Source organism: Ursus maritimus, unplaced genomic scaffold (assembly GCF_017311325.1).
Source record: "Ursus maritimus isolate PB19 unplaced genomic scaffold, ASM1731132v1 scaffold_19, whole genome shotgun sequence".
Lineage (NCBI taxonomy): Eukaryota > Metazoa > Chordata > Mammalia > Carnivora > Ursidae > Ursus > Ursus maritimus.
Genome location: NW_024424341.1, coordinates 53,143,581 through 53,155,988, shown reverse-complemented (window position 1 = coordinate 53,155,988; position 12,408 = coordinate 53,143,581).

The window sequence follows — 12,408 nt, the reverse complement described above, 5'->3', positions numbered from 1 at the left end:
TCCAGATTTCGTTTGTTTATATGTAGTGTGATACTGGTGAGAAAACAAATCACACTGTCATTTTGGGAGTCTTGATTATGAAATATTTGCCAAGTTTTTTTTTTTTTAAGCATGCCTTGGGGTTCAAAATACAGTAAATCTTTGCAAAAGATCTGTAAAACTCTTCAACCATTTCAACTAATGAGCACTGGCAAAGAACATAAGATAAATAAATTCATTGTTTTCTGTTTCTTTCAATAGTTCCATAAAGTGAAAATGATTCAAAATATTTACATGTATGTACTACTAAACCATCATACTTTTCATACTGTGGAGCAAATCAATTAGGGAGACATCAAGCTCTTTAAGATTTATGGAATTCACATTTTTAACTTGGCATATCTGGTTAATTACAATAGAAATTTTTTCATACCTAGTGGAAATTCTTTTTTGACATATAAAAGATTTTAAAATATCTATGCTATGAATCTGATTTTGTAGGCTGCAAATTGACAACATTTCTATTTGATGTGGAAGTTTTTTGAGGTAAAATGTACCCAGAGTATTAAATGGGAAATATTTCATATTGTACAGCTCATCTAAAGGTAGAGAAGAATATATGTAGCTTTACTAATTTTGAATTAATCTTTGATACTATTAGAAAGATTTTTTATGGGCAGTTGACTGGTGGCTTAAAATTTTTTTTTTTACTTTTTATAAAATATTTTTATTCTTTTTTCATAATATCCTAACAAAACTTCCATAACTACAGTAATAATTTATCTTCCTGTATTTCCACCTAAAATTTGATTTTTTTTGTATAAGACACAAAGCCATTTTATAGCTACACAAAGTTATAAGCTCAGATTATGTTTCAAAGTTATTTAAAATTTTGGTTGCCCATTTAATTATGATTTCAGGCAACTAATTTTATCTATTCCTTTTTGGTTATCAAAAGGAACATTCTCATCAAATGTGTTATAAATTTGTTGCAAATATCTCACGGCTTTTTTATTTTGCTCTATTCACAGCAAATTGCAATTGGCATTTGTTGTAAAATTCACAGTACTTCTTCCATCTCTTATTTTTTACTATTCTGGCCATAGTACTAGCCTCTAGTTGACTATGCATCATTAATATGCTTTCATTTTAAATTTTAAAATCGGTACACACTTATTTAACCTAGAATAGTAATTTAATTATAACTAAAGTAATAGGTGTATTTCATTACCAATTTTTATTTCCTTCATATCACTGTCACTCATGTGGTCTTCATTAAATATCCAAATAAACACATCAATTGCTTGACATCAGCTAGGTCAGTGATGTGTTTATGTGTAACCCTAGAAACAACATATACATGACATGCACACTATAATACAAAAATAAGATCTATGCAATGCAATGGTTGAAGTGAAATGTAGTCCTACCAAAACAATAAAGTTGTCAGTAATGGTAAAATATTTTACACTGCTTTTGTTTTTATATTTAAATTAATTAAAATTAGATGAAATTTAAGTCAATCTATCAGTCACAGTAGCCTTGTGTCTTAGGGAGTTCAATTTGGTGGTCATATAGAATATATTAGATGTAGGGTGGGAATGAGATGAGCATGAGAAAAAACTGAATACGAGGTATCTGTCCAATATTACTAGGCATTGCAATAATCCAGATTGGACATAAGGAAGATTCACTACAGCTTATATTTTTCATATATTAAGTAGAATCAGCAGGACATTATGGGATATGAGAGACCCCAAATTCCAGAAAGATCCTCAAATACTGCAAGTATACCAGTAAACCCCCATTTCAATAAATTAATTCCAGCCTACTAGATCTTTTGTTCAATACTGGTGTCCAGGAAGTTGGGTTCCATGGTTGGTATTTGAATTAGGGCCAAGTCTGCTAATTACCCCCATATCGATCTCCCTTTCTTCCATAATAAAAGAACAATCAGGGGTGCCTGGGTGGCTCAGTCGTTAAGCGTCTGCCTTCAGCTCAGGATGTGGTCCCAGAGTCCTGGGATCGAGTCCCACATCGGGCTCCTTCGCTGGGAGCCTTCTTCTTCCTCTCTCACTCCCCCTGCTTGTGTTCCCCCTCTCACTGGCTGTCTCTCTATCAAATAAATAAATAAAATCTTTTTTTTTAAAAAAGAGCAATCACTTCTTTATTTCCTTATGTGCACCACTAGGATGATGATTCCCCCATCTTATTCGTTCAGGGATCTTCTGTTATGGCCAACCGGAGATAACTGAAATTGTGTGGCAGTTTGAAGGAATCTACCTTAAACACACCTGGTTATCTCCCTTTCTTCCTTCCCCCATGCCTCCATTCCACTGCCTGGATTTGAATAAGATGGTTTGGAGGACTTTGGAGCAGAGCCACACCTGGCTTAAACTGCCACCTCCAGAATTTTATGTGACAGAAAAATTTTCCTGATTGAACCAGTCATTCTGTGTCATTTTTACAGCCAATCATAATCTTTACTGATTCATTCAGGTTATTGTATACTAAGAACAGTCATCACATGTTCCTATCTCATCTCAATCAAGAACAGAGCAGGGATTTTATATGAATATTCCCATGTAAGTATTCATTCCCACCTCATCAAAAATTCAGAATACCAACAAAGGGGAGACATTTATATTTCCCTTCTAGGACATGCTTTTCTGCTTTTCTAGCAGAAATCAAATAGTGCCAAATGACCTTTTTAAAGACTACATGAACTTTGGAAGAAAAGTCATTAGAGGCTATTATTTAAGACTATCCCTTGGGGAAGAGGAGCCAACTTAATTTATAGAATATTGTAAGATAGGAGCTTAAACAAAATAAATTCTTCTATGCTTGGGAAACACAAGCAATGAGCATTAGCAGAAGTTCGTGGAATTATCAAAGCCTGCTATACCTGGCTTTTAAACTGATTGTTCCCCCATGTCTGTCTTCGGGAAACTGAGGCAGGTAGAGAAAGAGGAGCTACAATCCATGAATGAACAGTCATGTTTTGTATCTCCTAACTAGCCAATTTACAATAGTTCCATTCTTATACTCAGACTTAATAAATCTGAACTGCTACCTCCAACCTTGGGAACCCTGGGTTCTTTCAAGAGCGGAGATAGTACTCCAGCCTATTAGAGATGACATACACTGATTCATTCAAAGTTTGCAGAGTGGTGTTACAATTTCTCTTAAAAGGGTAGAATTGAAACTAGACCCACAGAGAAGAGTCTAAGGATTAAGGTCTAGGCTAAGATGTTTATCCTTAATCTGTCCTGAGCTTAATTCCTGACAGAGAGAAATAGATACACAACTTACACCCTTGACACTGTAAGAATGCAGGTTTTTGCCTTGGGACCTGGAATAAGTAAATACTCCTGTGAATTCTTAGACCCAAATTATCCCCTGTAGACATTTGGTTGATCCTTCTCTCACCTAGCCCAGAAACAAATATTTCAAGTCCTTCTTCCACCAGTCTAGCATTTACTAAAATTGTGTAAGTTCCAATCATGACCTCTAACACTTTGTGATTTCATTTCCCATCAGGATGCTGGAACCAAGAACCTTCTTTTAACCTACAGATAGTCCTTCTACTGAGGACACAGAGATGAATCTGAAATATATCTGCCTGTTGAGTTAGAACGGTAGACCAGTAATATGACACTTATAACGCAGTACAACTAAGAGCTATGAAATAACAGTAAAGGGGGCTGAGGTAGGTAGGCACCGAAAACAAACAGAATCTGGCAAGACTTCATGAAATAATATGAAGACATCTATTTGGAGCACGAAAATCCTACAAACTACCTAGAAATGCTCAGTAAAATAGAAGAATTATCTCAAATGCTGACGATATTCTATCAAGTGGTTATATAGATGAGTATCTAAGAATATTAAAGAAATCTGCATTGGGGGAAAAAGTGAAAACAGAAACTGGGGCTACCTGGGGTGTTACAAAATGAATGAACCTGGAGACAAAGTGATGATAGAAGCTACAAGGAGCAACAAATTCAAACACATAATGGGAGATTTTTAACACATCACTCAGTAAATGATACTTCAAGCAGATAAAAACTGCATGATGAGTATATTGATCTTATGAGCATATTATAAAAGCCATGCACTTAACATGCACTGAATACATGCTGAAGTGCATACGGATTATTTTAAAAACCTGACCAAGTTAGAGAACTCAAACATCCTATTCCACGACTTATGACAAAGCTATCATAATCAAAACTGTTCTTGACATAAGTGATAGAAACACAGATCAATAGAATAGAATTGAGAGACCATAAATAAACCCACACACTATGTTGTCAATTGATTTTTGACAAGGAGGCCAAGACCATTTGATGAGGAAAGAACAGTTTCTTCAACAAATGGTGCTGGGAAAACTGAATACCCACATGCAAAAGAATGAAGCTGAGCCCTAACTCACGTCATAAAAAAAAAAAAGATTAATTCAAAATGGATCAAAGACCTAAAAGGAAGAGCTTATAGATCTCTTAGAAGAGGGGCACCTGGGTGGCTCAGTTGTTAAGCATCTGCCTTTGGCTTAGGGCGTGATCCCAGGGTCCTGGGATCGAGCCCCACATCGGGCTCCCTGCTCTGCTGGGAGCCTGCTTCTCCCTCTCCCACTCCCCCTCCTTGTGTTCCCTCTCTTGCTGGCTGTCTCTCTCTCTCTCTGTCAAATAAATAAAATCTTAAAAAAAAAAAACTCTTAGAAGATAACATGGAGGGGATCTTCATAAAATTGGATTTGGTAGTGATTTCTCGGATATAACACCAAAAGCACAGGAAAACAAAAATAGATGAGTTGGACTTCATCAAAATTAAAAACTTTTGTGTATCAGCAGTCACTATAAACAAAGTGAAAATGTGGCCCTCAGAAATGGAGGAAATATTTCAAATTATCTATCTGACAAGAGATTAATATCCAGGGGTGCCTGGGTGGCTCAGTCATTAAGCATCTGCTTTACGCTCAGGTCATGATCCCAGCATTCTGGGATCGAGCCCCGCACTGGGCTCCCTGTTCAGCAGGAAGCCTCCTTCTCCCTCCCCCACTCCCCCTGCTTGTGTTCCCTCTCTCGACGCCTCTCTCTCTGTCAAATAAATAAATAAAATCTTTAAAAAAAAAGATTAATATCCAGAACATATAAAAATTCCTACAACTCAGCAACAAAATAACAAACCACCCAGTTAAAAATGAGCAAATAGGGGTTCCTGGGTGGCTCAGTTGGTTGAACATCTGACTTTTCATTTCAACTTAGGTCGTGATCTCAGGGTTGTGGGATCAAGCCCTGTGTCAGGCTCTGTGCTCAGTGTTGAATCTGCTTGAGACTCTCTTCCTCTCCTCCGCCCCTCCCCCCTCCCCCCCATGCTCGTGCTCTCTCTCTCAAATAAACAAATCTTTTTTTTAATAAGCAAATGAAGTGGATATTTCTCCCAAGAAGATATGCAAATGGCCAATAAGCACATGAAAAGATGATCAATATTAATCATTAGGGAAACTGAGCAAATCAAAACCACAAATAGATACCACTTCACACTCAGTAGGATGGCTATTTTAAAAAAGAAAGAAATAACAAGTGTTGGTGAGGATGTGGAGAAACTAAAACCTTTGTGCAGCTGGTAGAAATGTAAAATGGTACAGTTGCTGTGGAAAACAATATAGTGATTCCCCAAAATTTTAAATAGAGAATTAACATTTAATCCAACAATTCCACTTCTAGGTATATCCCCAAAAAATTGAAAGTGGGGATTTCAACAGATGTTTGTACTCCAATGTTCACATTATATCACAACAGCCAAAGGTAGTAAAAATCCAATGTTCACAACAGATGAATGGATAAACTAAATGTGATACACACACACACATATGTATGTATGTATGTTTTCATATATGTATAAATGTTTTGGAATATTATTTAGCCTTAAGAAGGAAAATTTTGATATATGCTACAATATGAATGAACCTTGAAAATGTAATGCTAAGTGAAATAAACCAGACACAAAATGACAGTATTGTTATGATTCCACTTATATAGGGTACCTAGAAAAGTCAAATCCATAGAGACAGAAAGTAGAACAGTAGTTACCAGGGGTTTGAGGGAGCAGAGGCGGTGGCAATAGGGATTTATGTAACAAATACAGAATTTTGGTTTGGTATGGTGAAAAGTTCTGGTGATGGATAGTGGTAGTGCTTGCACAGTGTAAATGTCCTTAGTGTTACTGAATTGTGCACTTAAAAATTGTTAAAATGGTAAACATGTTATATATTTTAACCCAGTAAGAAAAATAATGAAGAATACATAGCTACCAATGTATTTACAAAACAGAAATTAAGACTATTATAATTCTTAATGTTGACTGCATGACATCCAAGCGAAATCATAAAGTAAATAATTAACAGGTTTATCTGTGAAAATAACATGTTTCAATACCCCCTTGAGCAAAGTTAAAAGCAAACTAAGCAGAAAATTTTTGTTCCATGTATGAGAAGCAAAATATTATTTGGCTGAATTAATAAGCAATTTTTTTTAAGATTTCATTTTTCAGTGATCTCTATACCCAACATGGGGCTCAAACTCACAACCCTGAGATCAGGAGTCATGTGCTCTACCAACTGAGCCAACCAGGTGCCCCAATAAGCAGTTTTTATATATCAATATACAGATGAACACACTGATGTGAAAAAGAATGAGCTAAGGATATAAATGGAGATTTAATAAAAATACATGTGTATGTGAAAATACATCTAAATTTATGAGATATATAGAAATGTCATGAAGTATTCCATATTGGTCTAAAAACTACCAAATTTTATAAAAAATCATATCCATTGTACCATAATTCTTATGCACTATTAATCCCAAATTAATTTGGTGTAAAAAAATTCATATACAACTTTCCTAGAGGGTATTTTATGCCCTTACTTAAAATAAGCATTTTTTAAAGATTTTATTTATTTATTTATTTATTTATTAGAGGGAGAGAGAGCACAAGCAGGGGGAACAGAAGGCAGAGGGAGAAGCAGGCTCCCCACTGAGCAGGGTGCCCAATGCAGAACTTGATCCCAGGACCCTGGGATCATGACCTGAACTGCAGGCAGCTGCTTAACCAACTGAGCCACCCAGGTGTCCCTGAAATAAGCATGTTCTTGAATGCAACTCATTTAAAAGAATATACTTCATGGTAATGATTAAACTAAACTGAAAAATTATATTTTCCATAGGATTATTTACATTAGGAAAGTTTGGAAACAATCAACAATTATGAATAGGCAATATTCTATTCCAAAAAATGGAAATCTGGGCAGGTATTAATAATAATTATGTAGAATTATGACTGATGCAAGATCTGAAGAAATGAGAAAAAAAAGGGTTACATACAAAAATAGGTCTCCCCAACTTTGTAAAGTTATAGATGTGGTGTAAAATACAAATGTGTAATATAAACAGTATTTTTAAAGGTACATTTGATATGAGACACTGGCTAATTCTAACTAGTTGATAAAAATTTGAAATTCAATTTTCTTTATACTTAAGGTAATTCCTTTTTTAATATTTGTATAATAAAGAGTGGTTAAGCCCTGAAGGCCCTGAAACACAACCAATACAGCTCAAATCCATACCATCCCACTTGGAAATGGTGGGCCTTGGGCAAGTTGCTTACTATTCATAAGCTCTATTTTTCCTTATTGTTATAATGGCAACATTATTACCATATATGCAGGGTTTCGCTGCCAGATTTAAATCGGTTAATTAGGGGGGCACCTGGGTGGCTCAGTCAGTCAAGCATCTGACTCTTGATTTCGGTTCAGGTCACGATCTCAGGGTTGTGAGATCTGGCCCATGTCAGGCTCCATGCTGGTGTGAAGCCTGCTTGAGTTTCTCTCTCCCTCCCACCCACCCTCCCGCACTTGAGCTCTCTCTCTCAAAATAATTGGTTAATTATGTGAAACTTTTAGCACTGTACCAGACACATGTTAAGCATAAACATAATTTACTCAGTCACCATCCATGGGATAGGCTGGAAAAAACAGACAATGATTGTTTGGGTTGAACACCAACAGCATCTACTTCTTTAGCCAAAATCCCCCTATCAAGTGAGAGCTGCGATGGTTAATTTTATGTGGCAATTTGACTGTGCCATGGCTGTTCGGGTATTTGGTTAAACACCATTTCTGGGTGTGTCTGTCACGGTGTTTTTTATGAGATTATGATATGAATCAGGGGAATGAGTAAAGTAGATTGCCCTCACCTATGTGAGCAGGCCTCACCCAATCCATGGAAGGCCTGAACAGAATGAAAAGGCTGAATAAGAAAGCTTTCTGTGTTTATCTTAAAGCTGGGACATCAGTCTCCTGCCTTCTGACTCACACTCCAGCTGGAACTTACACCATCAGCTCTCCTGGTTCTCAAGCCTTCAAAATCCAACTGGTACTATACCGTTGACTCTCCTGGGTCTCCAGTTTGTCAAATGCAGATCTTGGGACTTCCAGGCGCCCCTGTCTCCCTCCTCTCTCTCTATATATATATGTCCTATTGGTTCAATAGATGATATATACATAAATATGGAGAGAGCTCTATAGATTCTATCCATCCATCCATCCATCCATTCTATTGGTTTTGTTTCTCTGGAGAGCCCGGACTAATACATGAGCAAAAGAAAGAAATTTTAGGCATACAAGGGCTCAGCAATTTTGCCATTTACTGAAGTGACCCACATAAGCTGTCTAAGGGAACTCTTTAAGAAAGGGGATCCAGCCAAATAACATTTAAACATTTAAATCAGAACTAAGCGTGATTTCACGAAGGGGAGATGAAGTGAACACACAGCGGTGATGTTCCCACACTTCTGAACCTCTTCCAGTTCCTCTCAAAAGTCTCAAGCACTTTCTTCTCTTGGGGCCTTTGCAATACCAGCAATTCTCTTCTCCCTGTCTTTGCCATAAGCATTCACTCCCATCTTTCAAACTGCTGCTTATTTATTCTCTTACAGGCCTTCCTTATATCCCTATTGATTTAAATCAAGATCATCCATCACTGGTTCTCAAAATCCTCTTCTTTTTCTTATCATTCATCATATGTAACTTTATGTTTATCTATATTTGGATTTTCTTATGTCCATCTCCATGGGTCAAATAAAATGTCCATTACAGCATGACTGTTGACTCTTCAGGACTCAGAAAACGTGGCCTATGGGCCAAATTTGGCCTGCTGAATTTTTTTGTGTGGCTCTTGCCAATTAGCAAAGAATAAGAATGGTTTTTACAGGGTTTTTTTTTTTTGAGGGAGGCGAGGCTTTTACATTTTCAAATGTTGGAAGAAATCAAAGGACAGTCCTTTGTGGTAATTGAAAATTATGAGATTCACATCAAACTTTACATAAAAGCCAGGGATGTACTGTATGGTGACTAACACAATAAAAAAAATTTTTAAAAAGAGAAAATTATGAGATTCAAGTGTCATGGCAAATGTCACTGGAACACAGCCACACTCTATCACTTACATATTATCTACGGCTTCTTTCAAGATACAACCTCAGAGTTCAGTTGTTGTGACGGAGACCCTGTAGTTCACAAACTCTAGGATATTGACCGTCAGGCCCTTTACAGAAAAAATTTGCCAACTCCTGCACTATACTCAGTATGGAGTACCAATACCTGGCAGATAATGGAATCTACTGGTCCAAGTTTGGTGTATCACTTAGACATGGGGCATTTACCTCAAGGGCTGGACTTTTAAGAGCAATCACTTAGCGGTGCCTGGGTGGTGCAGTTAAGTGCTAACTCTTGGTTTCAACCCACATCATAACCTCAGGGTCTTGAGATCAAACCCTGGGCTCTGGGCTCCATGCTGAGCGTGGAGTCTGCTTGAGACACTCTCTCCCTCTCCCTCTGCCCCTCCCCCCTGCTTGCTCTAAAATAAATAAATAAAATCTTTTTAGAAAATGTTTCAAGAAGCAATCACTTATACCTGGTCATAAATAATTTAACACAATAAGGCCCAAATAAGGAGACACTAGAATCAGATGGGTAATTTTTTCAACCACATGAATTATCTCAAAATCACCCCTTCCAAGAAATCAACTAGAGGTTTTCCGCCAGCTAAATGAATAAAAAATAAAAAATTCAATAAAGGGGAGAAGTGAAGAAAATCCCCATAGTGATGATGGTAGAGGAGGCCACATCTCTTGAGCATCAGGCATAGAAGGCAACCAGTTAGGATGGATCATATTAAATTATTGTGACCAAAGATAATGCAGACCCTCTTCTCCACAGTAAATACTCAGGAATAGAAGTAAACTGAATAAAAAATTTTATTTGTGAAATCCATAATAATGGTATATGGATGTCACTGAACTATGATGCATTCATGGAATATTTTCAAATCTTGAATGTCTACTCTGAGGCCATAAATTCTGCTAATTTACATAGACTATCTGCCCAAGACTACAGAAGATGCTGAAAAACGTAGTTGTCCCTAAAGAGTCATTGTATAGATTGAGAAAAGGGGAGAGAATAACACTATTTTTTTCAAATTTAGCACTATGTTTGTGTGCTATAAAAATAAACTTAGTAAAATATATTCCCCCAAATTCTAATCACACCTTTGTTTCATTTCCACATTGTTAATTTTGGCCTTCTCATCTTTGAAGCTAACAGAATTCCAGGAATTAAACTTAAAAGAGTAGGCTTCTCTGACTCTGGGAGAACAAAAAATTTTTACAAGGTTAAACCATTAATATTTCCCCTGTCCCCTTGAGATACCACCTTATGCCAGTTAAAATGGCAAAAATTGACAAGGCAAGAAACAAGAAATGTTGGAGAGGATGTGGAGAAAGGGGAACCCTCTTACACTGTTGGTGGGAATGCAAGTTGGTACAGCCACTTTGGAAAACAGTGTGGAGGTTCCTCAAAAAGTTAAAAATAGGGGGCGCCTGGGTAGCGCAGTCGTTAAGCATCTGCCTTCAGCTCAGGGCGTGGTCCCAGCGTTCCAGGATCAAGTCCCACATCGGGCTCCTCCTCTGGGAGGCTGCTTCTTCCTCTCCCACTCCCCTGCTGTGTTCCCTCTCTCACTGGCTGTCTCTCTGTCACATAAATAGATAAAATCTTTAAAAAAAAAAAAGTTAAAAATAGAGCTACCCTATGATCCAGCAATTGCACTACTGGGTATTTCCCCCAAAGATACAGACGTAGTGAAGAGAAGGGCCATATGCACCCCAATGTTCATAGCAGCTTTGTCCACAACAGCTAAATTGTGGAAGGAGCGAGATGCCCTTCAACAGACAAATGGATTAAGAAGATGTGGTCCATATATACGATGGAATATTACTCAGCCATCAGAAAGAACGATTACCCAGCATTTGCAGCAACATGGACAGGACTGGAGGAGATTATGTAAGTGAAATAAGTCAAGCAGAGAAATACAAGTATCATATGGTCTCACTCATTTATGGAACATAAGAAATAGCATGGAGATCGGTAGAAGGAAGGGAAGAATGAGGGGGGGTAAACAGAAGGGGGAATGAACCATGAGAGACTGTGGACTCTGGGAAACAAACTGAGGGCTTCAGAGGGGAGGGGGGTGGGAGATTGGGATAGGCCGATGATGGGTATTAAGGAGGGCACATATTGCATGGAGCACTGGGTGTTATATGCAAACAATGAATCATGGAACACTACATCAAAAACTAAGGATGTACTGTATGGTGACTAACATAATAAAAAAATTTTTTAATTAAAAAAATAAATAAAAATAAAAAATAAAAATATTTCCCATCTCTCACAGCTATAAAAAAAGATAATAAAAAACTCCTAGTAAATGTTCAATACTGAATTTAATACTTCAGAATTTTTGCTGCCTTTTTAAAATAAACACTAACCTCTGATTAGTCTGTAATTATGCTTGATGGTCTTAATATACACATTTAATTTAAATTGTCATCTATGTTTTATGAAATGTATACATGTAAAATTTTTTGTTGGTAAAATAAAGGATCGGTGGTTCTTTTTTTTTTTTTTTTTTTTTAGTGGTTCTTTCTTTATACGTGCATAAGAAGTAAAACTTATGAGCCTGCTACATTTATTTAAATAAAACCTTCAAGAGTCTGTGATTAATTTAAAGTGTATCAGTGATTATTTCAGAAATTACCTATGACCCAAGTGACCAATTAGGGTTAAGAGCAGACATACTGTTAACTAATGGGAAATGTTCCTTGCTCCTAAGAGTCACAGAAAATGATCTCTCCTACTCTTTTCCCTAAATATTGTCATGCCTATATATAATGCCTAGAAGTCTGTCAGCTATCATGGTACCCCAGCCAACACTGGGGAATACATAATGAAAAATAAGAGAATCTGAGTCTCTGAATATTTCATTTTGCTGATGAACCAAAAGTCTCTAGAACCTCTTCTCCCTTCCCCCC